This window comes from Sapajus apella, unplaced genomic scaffold (assembly GCF_009761245.1).
Source record: "Sapajus apella isolate SASKATOON/1434 unplaced genomic scaffold, GSC_monkey_1.0 scaffold13, whole genome shotgun sequence".
NCBI lineage: Eukaryota > Metazoa > Chordata > Mammalia > Primates > Cebidae > Sapajus > Sapajus apella.
Window position 1 is genome coordinate 18,299,218 of NW_022436953.1, and position 16,442 is coordinate 18,315,659.

General features: G+C 43.2%; 1 long non-coding RNA gene across 1 annotated transcript; it reads left to right on the forward strand.

Moving 5' to 3' along the window:
• The first annotated feature begins 3,638 nt into the window (after positions 1–3,638).
• LOC116553972 lies at positions 3,639–5,134 on the forward strand. Its single transcript, XR_004269986.1, has 2 exons — positions 3,639–3,900; positions 4,816–5,134. It is a non-coding gene; the product is annotated as an uncharacterized LOC116553972 (long non-coding RNA).
• The last annotated feature ends 11,308 nt before the right edge of the window (positions 5,135–16,442 follow it).

Consider the following 16,442-nt stretch of genomic DNA (forward strand, 5'->3'; position numbering starts at 1 on the left):
CTTTATTCGTTATTTAGGTGAAGAACTTGGAAGTGGTGTGAGGACTAGGTGTTTTGCCGAAAGTCACGCAGCTGGAGTGGCAGAGTTCTATACTTTTCTGATTCCACAATGCTATTTACATCACATCTGGAGAACAACGCCCTGAGGCACAGATGTTTAGTGGGAGGGATGAGACACAGGCTGCAATGCCAAAAAAGTAATTGGGAATAAAAGCAGAAAACAAGACATTTGTTTCTGTTAAAATGAGGCAGAAAATAAGGCGTTTGTGGTTTGGGATTGAGCATTTGGAGAAGTGGGGAGCGATTCGATTTGGGTGAAACTGCTCATGGAATGCTGTGTCTGGTTCTGGACAACTCATTACTAGGCTTATAGAAACCAGCTGGAGGAGGTTCAAAGAAAAGCTCCAACATGATTCATGGGATTGATTTATAAGAAATGTTAAAAGAATTAAATATGTATAGCTCTGCTAAGCAAAGATGAAAGAGAGACCAGCTAAATGGATACAAAAATCTAAAATGTGTAAACTTTAAAAAGAGGGATTAATTATTTAACATGATATACCAGGGTACAATATGCAGTAATAGTATGAAAATTTAGCTGACTATCCAGAAAAATTCCCCGATAATGAATCTGTTAGGGCTGTCTGTAGCATGGCCTTTCCCTGGAGAGGCAATAGAACTTTCAAGCCTTACGATTTTAAAACTTTCTTGGGAACTAGGTGTTAGATGATGTTAGAGACTTATTAATTCGGTCAGGTATGATAACAGTATTGTAGTTCTATAAGAAGAAATTTCATTTTTTAGAGTTACATACTCTGAAATAAGCCTAGAATATGATGTAAGAGATTTGGTTTAAAATACTACAGTAAGGAAATAAGGGAAAGAGGAAGAAAAGAAAGGAAGAGGAAGAAAGGGAAAAAGAAAGAGGGAAAAAAACAAGAGAAGGCAAGAGAAAGAAAAAAGACAAAGAAAGTAGGGTGGGCCCTGTGGCTCATCCCTACAATCCCAGCACTTTGGGAGGCCGAGGTGGGAGGATTTCTTAAGTCCAGGAGTTCAAGGCTCCCGTGAGCTGTGATTGTGCCACTGCACTCCAGCCTGGGTGACAGAGCGAAACCCTGTCTCTAAAAAAAGTAAGTTAAAAAGAAAGAAAAGGATAGATGAAGCAAGTGTGGCAAGATGTTGGTAATGTTGAATCTGAAGGAAGTTAATATGTGAGTTCACCTTCCTCTTCAATCTTCTTTATGTATGTTTGTCAACTTTCATAATAAAAAATTTAAATTACATTTTCCTGATCAAAACTTAGTAGCAATGTTAATCCCTGGGCTCCAGGACTAGAAAAGCCTCATTACCACCGGGGCAGAGTTCTGGCCAACCAGGGAGCACAATGGTTCACCATTTTGCTCTGGTAAGATAGTCTGGGCTGAAGGGCCCTTTCTAAAGTTGTAGATAGGAGTCCAGGAAACTTCATAGAACTGCAGACCTCTCAGGGTACCTGCAGGAAGTGGGTCTTCTAAGGTGAGAAAGCAGAGGGCAGAGGTCATGATTAGCAGTTGACCTCTTCTGCTCTTCTGTCTCTCATTCATGGAGAATACTGGACACTGAGTAGAGGTCTAGGTGTCTTTGGAATAGCAAAACCGTACTTTTCTTTTTCTTTCTTTTTTTTTTCTGTTGGAGACAGAGTCTTGCTCTGTTGCCAAGGCTGGAGTGCAATGGTGTGATCTCGGCTCACTGCAACCTTCACCTCCCAGGTTCAAGTGATTCTCCTTCCTCAGCCTCCCAAGTAACTGGGATTACAGGTGACCACCACCATGCCCAGCTAATTTTTGTAGTTTTAGTAGAGATAGGGTTTCACCATGTTGGCCAGACTGGTCTCAAACTCCTGGCCTCAAGTGATCCGCCTGCCTTGGCCTCTCAAAGTGCTGGGATTACAGGCATGAGCCACCACACCCAGCCACAAAACACAAAACTCTTCTTTTTCTGGAATGGAGAAACACTTTCCCCCATTTATTGAGTTTGGGAAGCAAGAAGAGGGGTAATTCATTAAGTGAAAGGTTCCAAAATCCAGAAAACATGGATAAAGCTGAGGCTTTATTTTTTTAAGGAAGAATTTGTAAAACTCTCTTCTTTTTAGCCTCTTTAGGAAGACCTCACATTCTTGCCTCGAATGTTGAGAGTGGGAAATCCAGGGAGGTTTTGAAATGCTTGCCCTATGTCTGCTTTTTTGTTTGTTAGAAAAATATAAATATTTTATCTGAATTTTGCCGATAGCAATCAAGGATGAACACAACCCCACTATTTGAGGATCTGTCATTTCTGAATTTCTCCAGCGTGCACAATGAGGCCAGCAAATGGCAGTAAGAGTGAGGTGGATTCTAGCTCAGTAGAAGGATGAACCTGGGACCATCGGCGCTGACTGAAAGTGAAGCAGTGGCTGCATTATGGGAAAGCCGGCTGGAGTCTCTCTCATAAGCAGACATTCTTTTTCTCCAGCCCATCACCGTGTTGGTTCAGGCCCACAGTAAGCCTCCTGGCCCCTAGGCTGGAACCCCCACCATCCTCCTCTGCCTTGCCTCCGGAGTGATTGTTCTGAACCACAACTGGGTGTCCTTCCCCTTCATGAACTCCTAGCAACTGTGGGGACTCCATCCCTGTGCTCACACCATGCCTCACACATAGACATTCCTAATGAAGATTTGATAGAATTCTTGTAACCTCAGTGCCTCCCACTCTACTCTTCCAGTTGCCTCTCTCTATGCCTTTGTACATACATTTATTTTATTATTTTTGAGACAGAGTTTTACTCTGTCACCCAGGCTGGAGTGCATTGGTACCAACTCAGCTCACCGCAACCTCCACCTCCTAGGCTCAAGCAATCTTCCCACCTCAGCCTCCCAAGTAGCTGGGACCACAGGTGCGTGACACCACGCTCAGTTAATTTTTTTGTAATTTTTGTAGAGATGGGTTTCACCATGTTGCCCAGGCTGGTCTTGAACTCCTGGACTCAGGCAATTCGACCACCTCCTTTGTACATACTTAACCTCTGCCTAGAGGGTGGGATTACAGGCATGAGCCACTGCACCCAGCCTCTTTTGTACATACTTAACCTCTGCCCAGAGGGTGGTTTTTTCACTTTGTCCACCCAGCGATATTTCAAGACCCAAGACTCACTTTATAGTGATAAAGCCTTTTCTTTTTTCCCCTAAGATATGGGGTCTTGTTATGTTGCCCAGGCTGGTCTCAAACTTCTGGCCTCAAGCAATCCTCCCGGCCTCCCAAAGTGTTAGGATTACAAGCATAAGCCACCATGCCTGGACCATAATGAAGTATTTTTTTGATGGCCCAATCAGAATAAATCCATCCACATATCAGTTGCCATGGCTCACCATGCCTTGGCTTGTTACTCTACCTAGCACTCATCTTTTTTTTTTTTTTTTTGAGACGGAGTCTCACTCTGTCACCCAGGCTGGAGTGCAGTAGTGTGATCTTAGCTCACTGCAACCTCCGCCTCCTGAGTTCAAACAGTTTTTTGTCTTAGCCTCCCAAGTAGCTGGGATTACAGGCACCCACCATCACACCCAGCCAATTTTTGTATCTTTAGTAGAGACAGGGTTTCACCATCTTTGCCAGGCTGGTCTTGAACTCCTGACCTCATGATCCACGTGCCTTGGCCTCCCAAAGTGCTGGGATTACAGGCGTGAGCCACTGCGCCCGGCCCCTAGCACTCATCCTAATCATACATTTACTTTGTCTTTCTGCCAGACTGCAGAGTCTGAGAGTAAATGCTATGTTTTCACCTTTATTTCCCCAGTTCGTGGCATATTGTGGGCACTTGCCATCATCAAATAAACCTCTGGATTATGATATTACAAACATGAAGATGATGAGCACTCAACAAGTATAAGTGAGTAAACAAAGGCTTTCATTCATATTTACTGACTTTCCTGACTCTGGTTCAAGGAGAGCATAGTCCACAGAACCAGAGACCTGGCTGCTTTGGAAGTTAGACTTTAGCCTACCCCTGGTCCTTGAATGGGGACACATTTCCCTTCATCCCTGTGTTTTAGGGACAGAAAGATGAGTAATGCCGTGATACATGCTGGAAATGTTTATTACACTACCCTAAGCTGCCTCTCAACTTTAACAATCCATGAAAGAAGCAAGTTGTTATATAACTTATTCTATTTTGTGAGGGCTTTGTTTATTTGTTTCCCGTTAAAAGAGAAGGTGGCATTGAATTGTTTGTTTGGTTTGGTTTCTTCTTCAATAAGAAGCATCTTAATATAACTAGTCTGGACATCTGTCCCATTTTCAAAAATTACAAGTTTCGATCATTGCTAAATTGTACAGATCCCAATCTGTCTGCTTTGCATACATTTGCATTTATAAAAGCAGAAGCTGACTAGCAGTCTTTCTAATGCAATCCCCTAAATGCATGAAGTATTAGATTGCTTCTCCCCATTGGTTCATGCATTGCTAAAGGCTTAAAAGGATCATTGACTTGAATTATTTAATGTGTACAGCAGGTTGAGTTTCCTTTCTTTTTTAAGAAAAGAACCTTCAGGGGCATTGCTTTAATTTTTTTAATGTTAAATCTCATTTTTCTTTGAAAATAAGAAGTTAAAGCTGTATTCACATAAGCTCCCAAAGTGCCAGATTTTCATTGTGTTTTTAAACCATCTAGGAAATGTTTGATTCTAATGAAACACTACTGCTGAAAATTGGGCTGAAATTGCTGGGCTGAAAATATTGTTATAACTTCATGTTATTCCAATGTTGTATTATTATTTTTTCTTTCTTTTTTTTTGAACTGATAAAGATGAAGCGAAGAGACAGGGAGCAATCCAATGGGTAATAAAAAAGGCAGCCTGGACTGTTGTTGCTGTTTTTGAAATTTAAGCTGGTTTTCAATTAAATGTAAATGGTCCAGGACTGTAAATGTTGAACATTTTTTACCATGTAATTTACATTTTAGCCTTACTTTTTTTTTTTTTTTTGATGGTTTACATTTTCCCCATGGAAAGCAGCTATGTCATGTGGGTACGATTCATGATGGTAACATCTGGGTGTATGGTTTTATTTTGGTTTGTATTATGTTCAGAAAGCAGGATGCCAGAAATAAAGAGTGGTTTGTAATGTCTAGTGTGTCTTCCTTTAACAAATCAAAGGCTCTTATTGAATCCACTTAATGAGACCCTGCAGAAATTTTAAAAATGAAAGTCCCATCCACATAAGGCAGTCCTATGATGTAAAAAGTTTAGGTGGGAGGAATTAATAGAGTGATCACATAATTTATCAGCTAAAAGGAGACACTTTTATTTTGAGACCAAGTCTCATTCTGTTGCCCAGACTGGAGTGCAGTGGCATGATCTCCGCTCACTGCAACCTCCGCCTCCCGGGTTCACGTGATTCTTGTGTCTCAGTCTCCTGAGTAGCTGGGACTACAGCTACTCAGTATTTTAGTAGAGATGGGGTTTCACCATGTTGGCCAGGCTAGTCTCTAACTCCTGACCTCAGGTGATCCGCCCGCCTTGACCTCCCAAAATGCCGGGATTACAGGCGTGAGCCACTCTGCCGGGCCCCGAGACACTTTTGAGAGTGAAGAGGGAACATGAAAATAATTCTTTGATCTACAACATTGATCAGAGCAAGCCAGATGCCATTACAACTAGCTAGAAAGCTTGCCAAGGTCTCATTTACATTGGTATATAGCAAATTCTTCTGTGAATTCTGGAAATTCTGGTAAGTCATTGAGGTAGCTCTGTGCCAAGGAACAGTCTGGTAGAATTCTAACATTTCAGGCAGTAAAACACTTTCCTGCATTTGTAGCAGGTAAAGGGAGGTTAGGGCAGAAGACAAAACCATTGGGACTTGACAAAGGGCATAAATGTCTAATGGTAAACCTGATGTAGCTAATAGTAAATTGTCATCAGCTAAAGATCTTTCATAATAAATAAACATCATTTGTAGGAGGGCACAGATACTGTGGAAAGCTGGGATTCAGGTTGCCTGTGGCTTTAATTCCAGAGTCAGAAATATTAGTCAAGGATATCAGTACATGAAATAAGTTTTCAGTGTTATATGGCACAAGATGAGGCTGTCCTATTTTCACTTCCAGTAATTCCTTCTGAATTAATATACCTTAAAAATAGCTGCAGCTTCTCAAATCTGTGAGAATCATATGTGCTGCTTGCTACACGTTCCTTTTTCCTGAAGGTCTCTTTGAGGTCTTTCAAGAACTCAGTTCAAATCAGCAATAATTAGGGGGTCTAAGGTATACAGACACTGTGCAAGGTGACCCTGAGACAAAGAGGAGGGCAAACCCCTGCCCTCAGGCACCTCTCTGTAATATAGGAGAAAGAAAAGAAACGCTAATACAACGCTACAGAGGTAGATGCCATTGAAAGGGTACATACACCAGCCTGGCCAAGATGTTAAAACCCCTCTCTACTAAAAATACAAAAATTAGCTGGGTGCAGTGGCACACACCTGTAATCCCAGCTACTTGGGAGGCCGAGGCAGGAGAATCATTTGATCCCGGGAGGCGGAAGTTTCGGTGAGCTGAGATCATGCCATTGCACTCCAGCCTGGGTGACAGAGTGAGACTTTGTCTCAAAAAGAAAAAAAAGTATATACATTAAAGGCAGGTGGTAGGTATATTTGTAACATTAGAATTTTCTACATGTTTGAAATATTAAGTTTTAAAAACTAAAAAAGGGAGATACATATATATTTATGTATGTGTGTACATATACACACACATATATACATATGCATGTATATATTTGTATTTTATATATCTGTGAGACTTTAGAGGACCGAGAAATCACACCTGGCTATGAGGATCTGTGATGGTTTTATCTGCCATTTTCTGCAACATACCTCTTTCCCTTTGCAACCCAGCTTCCCTAAAAACTATCTCATAAAGAGTCCTCTTTTCCCTGCACCTATGCAATAGTAAGCAGAAAAACACACATTCTTTTGGGTCCCCAGAACATTCCCTGTAGTTTGCCCTTAACAGCCTTTGTTGTGAAATGTATTCTTTCTGTCTGAACCTTGTCTGTCTTCCGTACATGGAGTTTTGGCTCCCGGCTCCCGGCTCCCGGTCTGCCTCCTCACCCCCTCCCTTGCCAAAAGAATCCGGTGTGTGACCACTGCTCCTCTTTTCCACTGCCACAACTCCAGTACAAGCCACAAAGCTCTCTCGCCTGGACTTCTGCGGGGAGTTCCTTTCTCTCTGCATGAGTTGATTCTCCGCACACCTGGCAGAGGCAAGTGAGACTGCGGAAGAGGCAGGTTTGCAAGTCCACAGGAAACGAAGACTCTGCTGTGCACATGCCGGGTATGAGGGGTGCCGGATATCCGAGGGATGACTGTGGAGGTGAGCCCGAGGCTTAAGGGAGAGATAGGGGCTGATGATCTGCGATTCATCAGTGTGTGGCTGATGTTTAAACCCAGGGGACAGGATAAGATGGTTATTCCAGGGAGAACGTAAAGAAGTTAAATGGCTTCTGGGTCCTTAGTCATTCAAAATTGGGCCTCCGAGTCAGGAGGAAAGACCAGAAATAGTAGATTCCTGGGACTCAATACTTTAAAGGGATAAAGACTTTAAAAAAGCCGGGACCGGCCACTGCTGCTGAGGGAAGTAGGACCGAAACAGAAGAGTAATCACTGGACCTGGAGAACCTGAATTTGTTGGTAACCTGAAAAAGAGCAATTTTAGATACCATTTGAAATTATTTGCAAGATCTGTTTGGTATATACATTATTCCAGGCAAAGGGCACAGAAAAATAAAAAATACTTATTACTGCAGATACTGCATGCCTGGCACTGTAGCACCCTGTTTAATTCTCACAGCAACGCTATAGAGTAGATGCCATCATCCCCATCCTACAGATGAGGGCTTGAGGTGCAGATGCGTTAAGCAGTTTGCCTCAGGTTACACCAGCTGGTTAACATAGAGCTAGGATTTAAACTCAGATGGGCTGATCCCAGAGGCCATGCTTTAAATCACTAGACTGGTACTCACAGAAGACTGTGACCAAAAAAATGAATAAAAATATAGGGAGCCCCTTGGGCTAGCAAATTAGGAGTTGTTTAGATAGATGTGAAAAGGAAAGTGAGGGAGAGGGAGAGTCATTGTACAGAAGACAGGGAGACCCATGACAGCAGAGACAGTGAGCTGTAAAGTGGCTGGTGATCTAGCCCTTGAAAATACCTTCAGAGAGGCCCAGCATGGTGGGCATGCCTGTAATTCCAGCACTTTGGGAGGCTGAGGTGGGCAGATCACCTGAGGTCAGGAGTTCGAGACCAGCCTGACCAACATGGCAAAATCTCTTCTCTACCAAAAATACAAAAATTAGTCGGGCGTGGTGGCGGGCGCCTGTAATCCCAACTACTCAGGAGGCTGAGTCAGGAGAATCTCTTAAACCCGGGAATTAGAGGTTGCAGTGAGCTGAGATCACACCACTGCACTCCAGCCTGGGTGGCAGAGCAACGCTCTGTCTAAAAAAAAAAAAAAGAAAGAAAATACCTTCAGAGAGCCACATCTCTTAAACCTTCTGAGAAATTCACATCCCTTTTGATGAACACAAATGCTTTACACTCTCATTGTTATTAGTAATCCAAGTTATCAATACACCTAAATCACTTAGCACTGAATCTGGCATATAGTAATCACCTAATGAAGAGATAAGAGTCATGGAGTATTCTGCAGCAATTAGAATCAATAGACTCACTATATACATAGCAACAAAGTTGGATCTTAAAAACCGATTTGAGTGAAAAAGGAAAGGGTAAGATATGTAACACAGTACCATTATGTAGATTGATAATATAGGCTCACACAATTTGTAAGAACACATAATAAATACATGTACATTAAACACATTGAACAGTTACCTATGGGGTGGTGGCGGGAGTGTTGGGTAAGTCAGCAAGCTGGAATGGAACATGAATAAATACGTGAAGCAGAAGTAGGCATTAGAAAGAGTAACAATAAAAATGTGCATGAACTGAGGAGTGTAATTAATCAACTCACTGCATCTGATGTTAAAAATAGAAAGATAATAATTGTTATTATTACTCCTAGATCTTGCGCTTGCTTTCACTTTTAGAATGTCGGACTGTCCTTCAGATGGCACCCTCCTTGCACTTGCTCAGGCAGGGGAGCTTTTTCCTCCAGCTTTCTAGGTGATTTAACATATCAGAAAATAAGTATAAAAAAGGGCACGGTGCTCCCTGGGTAGCCTTTCTGGACTTCAGAGCTAAATTGCAAAGTCAGTTTTACACATGTGATTTCATCTATGTAATTAGGGCAAGGTAGGAAACTGACACAAAAAATATGTGATTTCTTATGGTGTTACTATCCCTTGCAAGCGGAGAGTCAGTTGCCCTTTTTTGTCCACTGATTGAAGGCAAGATGCGCTGAAAGCAGCTGTGACCACGTCTGCAAAAGCACACTCCGGCCCCTTGGCTGCAGGCGCCCTGCACATTCTCCATCTGCATGTCCGGTGGTGACACAGTGCATAATTGCAGCGCCTTTGTGGTATAAACTCTCTCACTTAGCTCCGTCAGTGCTGGCACAGCAGAAAAGAAGAAATCAAAAATATTTGGGTTTGAAAGGTAACAAGAAGCTGGAAAACAACCACTGGCCGAGCCTGAGAGTTTCAGCGGAGACGGGTGCAGCCTCGTGTTTTTCCACTGACAGCTGAAAATGAGCCCAGCTTCAGCTTGTTTCCTTCCTTCCGCAAGGTTACCCGCAATTCTCTGTTCTTTCAGGAAAGCAAGAAAATGAATTTGGGATTGTTGTTCTTTTATCTATTATAGGATTGATAATATGTTCCTCCACCAAGTGTTCTGCTTGAAACAATACTCACTTCCTGACCCTACTGTATATGCAGGAGTATTACTATCAAGGTAAACACAGAATTGGCTGCCCAATTTCAAATCCCCAAACTGAGTGAGAGAAATCGGAATTATAATGGGGGATTCCTTGGAGGTGGATCCCGATGTGCCGATGGTCAGAGAGCTTGCTCATCATACGCAGGGGCTGCTGCAGCAGCGGCTTACTGCTGCCTTTCTTGGCCTTTACTCCTTTTCTCAGCTCAATTGCCTTTCTTCTCTCTGGCAGTCACGTTCCTTTGGGTCAAACGGCAGATGATTCTTTGGAATCACTTCTTACTCAAAGGAGCTCCAACAAGGCATTGGGCATCCACATCCATTCTCTTGGAAGAAGAATTTTATGGAAGCCAAGGTTGCCATGGTGCCTCTTCATGTTTGCTCAGCCAAGGCCCAAGCTTTGTGCTTCGAACGTGAAATTAGAGAGCTTCAGAGTGAGATCCACATTTTCAATGACCCCATTCAATTGAATAAAAGTCAGTAAGCTGGAATGGAACCTAAATAAATACATGAAACAAGACTAGGAATTGGAAGGAGTAACAATAAAAATGCGCCATGAACTGATGAGTGTAATCAACTCAGTTCTGTTACGCGCGGAACTGTGTCAGTCAACAATCGCCGCAGTTATCTCAGTGGCCATCTTTTCCCAGTGGGACAGTAGGTGCTGGAATGGGTCACTGAGCATTGCCCAACTAGAGTTTGCACAAGAGGCTGGAAGCTCTGACTGGGGATCCTAAATATGTGAAAGCTAATAGGTTCTTTACGCAGAATACGAACCCCGTGTATGGATATAGCTGAAGGGTTGGCCTTTAAGTCTGTATTCCTTCACAAACCTGGTAGGACAGATGTGCTTTTCTCCTTTTAAAAAATGTTTGTCAACAATTGCGTTTATGATGCCATATACAGTAACTCCCAGATCACGACCTGTGAAAATGCTTCAGAGCCCAATATAAGGAGATTTTTAGCCGTATGTGACAAAAGAGAGGCCACTTCAGTGTTGAAATTCTTCAGAGAAGTATTTGATTATATTTTCTCAGATTGTTATTTATTTATTTATTTATTTATTTAGAAACAGAGTCTCACTTTGTCACCCAGGCTTGAGTGCAGTGGTTGCCATCTTGGCTTACTGCAATCTCTGCCTCCCAGGTTCAAGCAATTCTCCTGTTTCAGCCTCCAGAGTGGCTGGGATTACAGGTCCATGCACCACCATGCCTGGCTAATTTTTGTATTTTTAGTAGAGGCAGACTTTCATCATGTTGACCAGGCTAGGCTCAAACTCCTGGCCTCAGGTGATCCACCTGCCTCAGCCTCCCAAAGTGCTGGGATTACAGGTGTGAGCCACCATGCCCAGCCTGTTTTCTCAGATCTTATATTTTGTTTCTCAAGCTTTCGTTTCTATCTTCTTATGCATTTTGGAAGTAGTACACTTTTAAGTAGATTTTTAACAATCAAATATCTGGAAAATTCTCTGGTTCCTTTCTTATTCCTACAAAAATGTGTTCAATCCAGCTGATGTTATATTTCTTTCAAATTATTCATTTCTCTAACTCAGAATTTATCTTATGCCTAATTTTTATTGAATAGTCTTCACTTCTTGTCATTCAGCTTCTGTTCTATTACTCCATTCTAGGTCTAACTGGCTATTATAATAAAGAGCTTGTAACAGATTCTTTCTCCACTATGTCTTATCTTTTGACTACGTGCCAGTGACAAACTGTCAACTGTTTTGATTCTTCGTAACATTCCACAGAACATGCTGACTCCTCTCTTCCTGAAAGCAATGCCCAAGCACAGCGCTATAAGATAATATGTACCCAACAGGGACATAGGTTCATAGCAAAAATTGGAAGGAAGACCTTTCTTAGCAATGGGAGATAGGGTCCCTGGACTTATGCTCCGAAGGGTTGTGAGGCAAAGCACATGTTGTCCATGGCCAGGAAGCACAGAGGAGGGATGAAGAGCTGTGCCTAATGAAATTTCATCCACATGGAGATGGGAGGCTGCAGCTGCAGGAGCTCAGAGCTGCCTTACCCAGACCAGGGGCCAGGGAGGGCTTTCTAGAGGAAGCAGCCTCTGAGCTGCCAGCTGATAGAGGAACTCCACCCCAACTCTTCTGGTTCCCCAGGGCTGCCTTTTCCACACCCATTTATTGGCATTGAAGTTTGACCACCTTCAGGGCCCAAAAGCCTGCCAGGTCCTCTTCTCTGCAGAGCAATACCACCAACCTACAAAGGGCTGTCACCCCCATGTCCTGCTCAGAAACTGGATCCCTGGAAGGACTCGGGGCCACTGACTCCGTCCTGGCAGCTTTTGCAAGAAGGGCTTCGGACTCAAGGATGTTTCCATCTTTGCCGGGTCGCCTTTTCTCCTTCTCTTAGGCTTCGAGTTTGGAGCACCAAATGTGCTGAGAAATCAACCCTTCCAGTAAGGTGAGACACAAGGGCCTTTCCCCGCAGAAAGAAGAGAGCAGATGGAAGATCCGTCTTCCTCCAGTAGCGGATTGACTCTGTCCAGCAGCCATCCAACAGGGAAAGCACAATGCCTGCCTCCCTGCTTCCCTCCCTCCCTCCCTTCCTCCCTTTCTCCCTCCCTCTCCCTTCCCTCCCTTTCTCCCTCCCTCTCCCTTCCCTTCCCTTCTCCCTTCCCTTCTTCTCCCTCTCACTTTCTCCCTTCCCTTCTCTTCCTCTCCCTCTCCCTCACCATCTCCCTCTCCTCACCCTATCCCTCCCCTCCCATTCCCTCACCCTCTCCCTTCCCTCCCCTCCCCTCTCCCTCCCTTCCCCTCTCCCTCTCATTTCCCTCTCTCTCACCCTCTCTCTCCCTTCCCTTTTCCTCTCCACTTCCCTTTCCCTCTCCTTTCCTATGCCTCTCCCTTCCCTCTCCCACTCCCTTTCCTTTCTCTGTCCCTCTCCCTCACCCTCTCCCTCCCTTTCCCTCTCCCACTTCTTCTGCCTTCCCTTCCCTCCCCCTCTCTCTCACCCTCTCCCTCCCCTTCCCTCTGCTTCTCCCTCTTCCTCTCCCTTCCCTCTCCTCTCCCTTCCCTCTCCCTCCTTTTCCTCTCTCTCACCCTTTTCCTCCCTTCCCTCTCCCCCCTTCCCTTTCCTATCTCTTTCCCTTCCCTTCCCTCTCCCTGCTTTTTCCTTCCCTTCCCTCTCCCTCACCCTCTCCCTCCCCTCCCCTCCCCTTCCCTTCCCTCTCTGTTCCCTCTCCCTTTCCTTCCTTCCTTTCTTCCTACTTTCCTACCTTTAGGGCTTTATGTCTTTGGAGCCCATTCTGAATATGCTGTAATGTCTGCCCCTTCCTCTTCTCTGTTGAAAAAGGAAAGACTTGGAAGCCATTTACCTTTTACTGAATAAAAAAAATTAGTAAAAGAGCTAAAAATTAATGGTTAAAAATGTAAGCATAAATTATGCAGTATACTAACCAATGAAATGATACACTTCTCTTAATTAAAAGCTGACAGGGAGGGGAAAAAGGAAAGAGAAAAACAAAACAATATGAGTTGGAAGAACAACATCAGAGAAAATAGATACTGTGCATAGTCATGTACGTCTGTGGAATAACATTTGTAGAGAAATCTGAATAAAGAGAACTGTGGGTAAAATTAAGGGGAGATTGAATGAAATCCAAACGCATAGCAGATGCTGTGCCTAACTGGAATGGCTGCTGATCTCCTCCAAACTAAGAAGTGTTTGAGGCTCAGCTTTAATATGATTAAGATACAAAGAATGAGGGAAAGAGAGTAGGAAGCTCACTGGAAGAACACGCAAGATTCCTTACTACTGATTGTCTAAAATTACAATTGTTCTAGATGCAAAAGAAAAGTAAAAGCTTCTCTGTTAAGAAGGAGCTTATGCTATAGGAGGTTTAAAATATACTTCTGACCCATCTCCAACATTCTAAATCCTTCCCAGAAAAGCAAGCCAATCCCGAGAAGTGTTAAATCAAATTGCTGGAAAGAAAAATACAAAATATTAAAATGTGTCATGAAGCGCCAGTAATTAAATCAGAGCTGGTGCGGAAATGGGCCAGCAGATCAATGAGACAGACATCAGGTCCAGGAACACGGACTTGCAAATGCATCAAGTAATTTGATATAAAATAAAGGTGGCGCCAGTGGAGAAAAAACTGATCTTGTAATAATCGGTATTGCAATAATTGTCTAGTAATTGGGGGAAGAAATCGGTTTATTCCTTATCTCATTTCTTTTTTTTTTTTTTCTTTTTGAGACAGGGTCTCACTCTGGTAGCCCAGGCTGCAACGCGGCAACCCGATCTCTGCCCACGGCCACCTTCATCTCCTGGGCTTAGGCGATTCTCTCACCTCAGCCTCCCAACTAGCTGGGACTACAGGCGCGTGCCACCACCTCTGGCTAATTTTTTGGCTTTTTTTTTTGAGATGAAATCTTGCTCTGTCACCCAGGCTGGAGTGCAGTGGCACAACCTCAGCTCATCTCAATCTCCACCTCCCAGGAGCAAGTAATTCTCCTGCCTCAGCCTCCTGAGTAGTTGAGCCACCATGCCCAGCTAATTTTTAGTAGAGACGAGGTTTCACCATGTTGGTCGGGCTGGTCTCAAACTCCTGATCTCATGATCTGCCCACCTCAGCCTCCCAAAGTGCTAGGATTACATGCATGAGCCACCACGCCTGGCTTATTTTTTTTTATTTTTTATTTTTTTGCATTTTTAGTAGAAATGGGATCTCGTCATGTTGCCTGAGCTAGTCTTGAACTCCAGGACTCAGGCAGTCCACCCACCTTGGCCTCCCAAAGTGCTAGGATTACAGGTGTCAGCTATTGTTCCTGGCAGCTCATTTCTTATACTAAATTAATTGGAGACGGCTAAAAGGTTTCTGTGTATGCTAATTACATTTAAAAACATTTTTTTCTAAGGATATCTGCTGGAACCAGTCATGCCACCAATCAAATAAAGATGCAAATCTATAAAACATACCCCAGTTTTTCAAAGCATTTAAAAATTATTCTAAAAATTATTTATGTACAGAAATTTTGCATTGATTCCCTGAAGGAGCATTAATATGGGACTTGGCTTATAAAGTGATGAACTCATTCTCCCCACTCAATGTAGGAGTCTCTCAGATTTAAAAAATAAGTGGCCTAGTCCTGTCAGCCTGTAAAAGTGAACCCTTGGCTGGGTGTGGTGGCTCACACCTGTAATCCCAGCACTTTGGGAGGCCGAGGCAGATGGATCACGAGGTCAGGAGATCAAGACCATCCTGGCCAACATGGTGAAAACCCATCTCTACTAAAAATACAAAAAGTTAGCTGGGCGTGGTGGTGTGCACCACCCAGCTACTTGGGAGGCTGAGGGAGGAGAATCGCTTAAACTTGGGAGGTAGAGGTTCCAGTGAGCTGAGATTGCACAACTGCACTCCAGCCTGGTGACAGAGTGAGACTTCGTCTCAAAAAAAAAGGGAACCCTTACACCTGAAACACCAGGAGACTGGCAGTTCTTTGCATAGGGGTTACAATTAAAGTTGAGCTGCCTCTGACATCCATTAACACCAAAATTAGTAAACTATACCTGTATGGAGTTTTATGATTAAACTTGCTTATTGAACCAAGAGATATAGTTTATGTGGAAACTTTTGGTCATATCAAAATGATCTTGGCTTAGCCTAACAAAATAATACATTTTGCCGATGTTAACAGTTTTCTGCAATGGGCTGATTTTAAGTTTCTTTGAGAAAATACAAACACATACACACTTTAAAATTATATTAAAATGCAATCGTAAACCTCAGGGTCCAGTACCACATCCTAACACCAGCCATGCATAAGATGTGTATATTTTTGTGCTTTAAAAACTACAAATAAGAAAGTATTAATAGTTATACAATCGATTGTCAGTTAGCCAAGGGAAGATTAGCACGGTTAAAGACTCAAAATGGCTTCACAATATATATCGAAAGGACAAAATAAAGGAAATGGAGCTTAGAAATGAGGAAATTGGGACACAGGCAAAAAAAAAAAAAATGAGGGCTGGTAAATGAATAACACAAGGGATCAGACGAAACTCCCCAAATAAATAGCCAATATTTGCTGAGCTCTTACTGTGAGCCCGTTCTAAGCACTTTATGCATATTACCTCATTTCATCCTCAAGGAACCATCTGAGGCAGGCACTGTTATCATCTCCATTTTACAGATAAGGAATAGAGCCAGAGAGACTGAGCATCTGGGCTGATTCCACAGCTACCCTGGTGGAGCCGGGGTTTGAACCTAATCATTGGCTCCAGAAGCCCATGCACCCAACTGCTGCACTAAGTGAATGCATGCACTATCAATGTTGCCAAAAGTGGGCCACAGCTCGGATTCTGTATTTCCCAGTAGCCAAAACAGAGAGAGTGTGATCAGATCTCATTTTAATAAGCAAGTCTCAAGCCAGAGAAAGATGGTATCAGGAAGCACGCAGGCTGCTAGTCAAAATCCCCCTTCTTCCCTGGGTAGTTCATACGGTTTTACACAGCTTGCTTACAGAATGAAAATGGCTGGAGTTCAGGTGTGGTTTCTATGCCTTGTTGTCA